Consider the following 5,348-nt stretch of genomic DNA (forward strand, 5'->3'; position numbering starts at 1 on the left):
TGTTAATGTATAGGGGACATGAGTCGGTCATGGTTACTCATGGTTATGTGATGAGGTAGCCCCGCCTTCGACTTCAAAATCAGTGTCAGCCCTCAGCCCAATAGGGAATGTCCTCTTGGTGTAACGGTCAAGCTGTTGCTTTCTCCCGCGGTAGACCTGGTTCATATCCCGTCGGTTACATTAAGCAGTCTATTCTCTGAAAAGAGTCCAGACAGCCTGTTCCCAACAGTGGGGTCAGAGGGATTGGAGAGGGTCCCCTCTCTCTCTCTCTCTCTCTCTGACTGGAGGAGAGAAGAGAAATGGTGTGTCTCCTCTGGTCAACAATACTCACCTTGAGAGACTCCACAGCCTTTTGGAGCTCCTTCAGCTCCTTCTCTCTCTCCTGGAATCTCTGCTGGACCTTCTGCTGACTCATCCCCAGCTGCCTCTGTGGAGAATCACTCTTCAATGAGCTATCAAGCTTTATTTGTCCAGTAGATCAATAGTATAGTAACGTGACATAGGGCCCATAGAGTTGAAGGTCTAAAATCTTGAGGAAGTCCCTTTACCTTAAGATATTTAAATGTTGCTATGTGAATGATTCTAGTTTTTATGGTAGACGTACATGTATCAAGGGGTTGAGACTGAACTTTGAACTCCTAAAAGGGCATTCGGAATGATAATAGTGTTTGACTTCAGAAAATGGTGATACATTGGGAGCAAACACAATATACTCAAGGTTTGTGTTCATATTTGTTCTGCCGTGGATCGATATCATTTGAATGATCTCATATTCAAACAACCTTAGTTCCTACTGTATCTTTAATTATTTGTTTATCAGACAGTCACCAACAAGTAGTTCTGGTCTTACCTGTTTCTCAGTCCTCTCTGCTGCAGCTGACACTGTATCATGGCCTTTATGTTCATCCATTGTACACAGATAACAGATACACTGCTGATCGGTACGACAGTAAACCTCCAGCAGTTTGTCATGATGAGAGCAGATCTTCTCCTGTAGTTGTGCGGTGGCTTTGATCAGCTTGTGCTTCTTGAAACCAGGAGATTCATAGTGAGGTTGGAGGTGAATCTCACAGTAAGAGGCCAGACACGCCAGACAGGACATGAGGGCTTTCTGCTTTCTGGTCCCAGTGCAGACATCACACGCCACATCTCCAGGTCCAGCATAGCACAGAGCAGGAGGGGGAGCAGCCTGAGTCCTGTCTTCTTCAGTTTTTCCACCACTTCAGCCAACATGTTATTTTTCCTCAGATTAGGCCTTGGAGTGAAGGTCTCTCTGCACTGAGGACAGCTATAGACCCCTTTCAGATCATCCTGATCCCAGCTTTCTTTAATACAGCCCATACAGTAGCTGTGTCCACAGGCAGTAGTCACCGGATCCTTCAGTAGATCCAGACAGATGGAGCAACAGAACAGTTCCTGATTCTCTGCCATTTTGGTGCTCTCTCCCGTAGGTTAAGCAATGGCAGTGTCAAAGATGACTTTGTGTTTCATCGAACTCTACACCAGAGGACAGGGAGGGGCTTCCTCTTGACTGTGTACTCTGTATGTAGAGGGGTTGTGTTTTCTTTGATAAGGAAGTGTGACAGAGTGTTGGGTAGTAGCCAGAGATGTTCAGTATTTCTCTTACATCTATTTGAAATACGTATTTTAATTACTTCTGAGTATTTTGTCATTTGAATCACACTGGGCTGAACTAAACATTTCAAAATACTAAATACTTTTCTATACCATTTTTAAAAATTGTGATTCACATTTTGCAATAATTGAAAGTCGCTCTGGATAAGAGTGTCTGCTAAATGATTACAATGTAAATGTAAATGCAAAAATGTATAATTGCAATCACTAAAAAACTCAATTTAAAGGGATTCTTCGGGATTTAGGCAATGAAGCCCTTTATCTATTTCCCCAGAGTCAGATGAACTCATGGACACCATTTTAATGTCTCTGCATCCTGTATGAAGGAAGTTAGAGGTAGTTTTGGGAGCCAATGCCAACTAGCGTTAGCGCAATGACTGGAAGTCTATGGCATGCTAGCAGTTACTATAGACTTCATAGCGCAATTGCTAGTTAGAAACTTCCTTCAAACTGTAGAGACAAATAAATGGTTCCATTCATTCATTGATTTTTAGAACATTTTCAGGTCATTGTTTGTTTTCAGTGGAAAGTCCAAATACATTATTTTTCAGATGTTGGGGGTAAAACAGGCAAATCTATAATGTTTATTTATGCTCCATAAAGTTGTCCTAGAATCTGTTGTTACCTTGACCTCTCCCAAAGATTCCATCAGGTTACGACATTCAGACCATGACCTCTAACTTGCACCTGAACAGCTTCCTCCTGCCCATCGGTGCCATGAACGTCATCAGCATCCTACCTTTGCTGCTGCTGGCCCCTCTCATGGAGTGTGTCACCTCCTGCTACCTGTCCATGGAGAAAACACCCTTCTCCCCCACCAGAGTCATCAGTAAGCACATACACACACACACAAACACACACAGAGAAAGACACACACACACACACACACACACACACACACACACACACACACACACACACACACACACACACACACACACACACACACACACACACACACACACACACACACACACACACACACACACACACACCCTACTGGTGTACCTGTCCCCTACTGGTGTATTAGAGACAGACAAGAGACGTTTGAACCAAATGAATGCTTCTTTCTCTTCCCAGCCTTCCTCTCTTCTCTGTTCCAGGCTCTGTGATCTCCTTCCACCTGACACCCAGTCATATCAGAGGCATCTCCCTGCACTTCCTCCCCCTGTGGATATACTGCTATGTAGATGACTGGAAATAGCTGATTCATTGGGTCAATCAATTCAATAACAGAGCAATTCCAATGTCACGATGATGAGTTTTATATTGAAAGATCACATTGATTCAGTAATTGATTCAGAATACAGAATTGTTTGGATTCATACATGGACATGGGTGATTTAAATATTCTCATCTGATTATAAATGGATCAACAATGATCCCAGTTTCTGATTTGACTGGTTTGCCAGTACTACAGTTTACGTCAAGAGAAAAAGAGACACATTTACAGAGGATTGCAACAGCCAAGAGGTGATCAGGTAGACAGTAAAAGTCTGAAGCCTGAGTGTCAGTCTGTATGTGCCATCATGCCATCTGTTAAGCAAGACCACTAACAGATCTGGGACCAGGCTTTTATTTTTATTTTTACAATAACTTTAAAAAAGGGGAATTTAACCAGATCATAGGCCTACTGGAAGACTGTTAATAACCCAGAAGCTCTCCATCAATATGTCTGAAATGGTTGAAATCATCTGTACCTACTGGTAATTATTGAGATATGATTTTGTACCAATCCCAAACCCAGGATAGAGGGGCTGAGTGAATGTGGTCTGGACTCTGTGGAGGAGGGTCATTGTGTCAGAGACACTGTAGAAGGACAGAGTTCCTGCCCTGTGGTCCAGGTACACTCCTACTCTGGAGGAGCAGGGGACAGATATTTCTGTTTGATTAGCATTGTGCCAAAACCTACAATGGGGGGATAGCACTCCAAAGTCCAGGACTGACTGTTACCTAGAAATGTAGACTCTGGGACCTTTCCTTTCCTGATGATCCCTTTATATGACACTGCTATTTCAACCCATCCACCGCTCCACTCTACCTCCCAGTAGCAGACTCCAGACAGGCCCTCTCTACACAGCACCTGTCACCAGTAGGAAAATCTCTCTGCATGGTCAGGATAGGGCTGAGCTTTATCAGTGGCTGTCACCTTCCTGTTTCCCTCAGACAAGCTGAGTTCTGGATGAGCTGTATTCAGATCCAATGTCAGCTGGAGGACGTCTGACTGATGAAGAACAAAACCCAATAAGTAAAAGAAAGAACATGTATGTTGTCTTTGAGAGGGTGTTTGAATATCACTTACAGAGGGACAACTCTTCTTTGGTCTTCAGCTAAGGAGACATTTCGAATTCTGTCACTATTAAAAAATGCAACTTCATATCACATGTAACAAGGCAGTTGAGTTACCTGGAGGAAATGGATGTGATCCTCTGTGTGAGAGCTGCTCCAGCTCAGTGCTTCTCTTCCTCAGCTCAGCTATCTCCTGCTCCAGGAGTCCTTCAGCTTGACTCACTTGAGCCTTCTCTTGGGCTCTGATCAGCTCCTTCACCTCAGAGCGCCTTCTCTCAATGGAGCGGATCAGCTCAGTAAAGATTGTCTCATACTTACTAACTTCTGCCTGTACAGAGCACTGATAACTCACAGAGAGAGAGGAGGGAGTCAATTTCCACTGTTCCTGGATTCCAGACAACCTGTTCCCCAGTGTTGTCTTGGTACTATTTTCACAAGTGTGTGGTAAAATTTCACAACTCTTAGAACAAAACTCATCACAGATCGTCAAAAAGGCTGTAACTTTTTTCTTCAAACTTGAAGCACATTTTCAATTGTGTCATGCCCTGGCTCTGGGGACTCTAATATGTTGAGCCAGGGTGTGTATAGTCTGTGTGTTCTAGGTTTCACTTTCTGGTTTTGTAGATCTATGTTGGCCAGGGTGGCTCCCAATCAGAGACGGCTGTAGCTCGTTGTCTCTGATTGGGAGTCATACTTAGGTAGCCGTTTGGCACTCATTCATTTATTTATTTTTATTTATTTCACCTTTATTTAACCAGGTAAACCAGTTGAGAACAAGTTCTCATTTACAACTGCGACCTGGCCAAGATAAAGATTCATGGTGGTTTCTTGTTCGTATTTGGTTTGTGTATGACCATTGACTGTCACGTCATCGTTTTGTTGTTTTGATCGTGTGATCATTGATATAATAAATATGTTCGCTTTCAACGCTGCGCCTTGGTCCTCCTCTCTCACCGACGATCGTGACAGAAGAAACCACCAAGATTTGACCAAGCAGCGTGTCCAGGAGCCATCGCCAGGGAGATCTCTAGCAGATCTCCTTCGCCTCCTCGACTGGGTCAAGCCGAGTGAGGAAGAGAAGGGCTTGACATTTTGGCAGAAGGGCGAAAGGCTGGCGAGGGACATGGAGACCTGGTCCACGGGTAGGAGAGACGCCCAGAAAATGTTTAGGGGGGGGCTAACGCCGTGGACGACGGGCCAGCAGGAGACCGCGGCAGAGCGGCCCAGCGGATTGGCAGAGGAGGCCGCCAGGTTACGGGGGCCACTGGTCGAAGAGGGGGTGGAAGGTGTAGAGGCACGGCGAGAGGTACTGGGGTGTGTTACCAGTCCGGTCCGGCCTGTTCCTGCTCCCCGCACCAAGTCAGTGGTGCGCTTCGTCAGCCCGGCTCGGCCCGTTCCTGCTCCCCGCACCAAGTCAGTGGTGC

At 45.1% G+C, this 5,348-nt stretch overlaps 1 pseudogene; it reads right to left on the reverse strand.

Moving 5' to 3' along the window:
* Positions 1–334: 334 nt before the first annotated feature.
* On the reverse strand, positions 335–1,475 carry LOC121540109 (annotated as a pseudogene).
* Between the last annotated feature and the right edge of the window lie 3,873 nt (positions 1,476–5,348).

The sequence above is a fragment of the Coregonus clupeaformis genome, unplaced genomic scaffold (genome assembly GCF_020615455.1).
Source record: "Coregonus clupeaformis isolate EN_2021a unplaced genomic scaffold, ASM2061545v1 scaf2465, whole genome shotgun sequence".
NCBI classification, from domain to species: domain Eukaryota; kingdom Metazoa; phylum Chordata; class Actinopteri; order Salmoniformes; family Salmonidae; genus Coregonus; species Coregonus clupeaformis.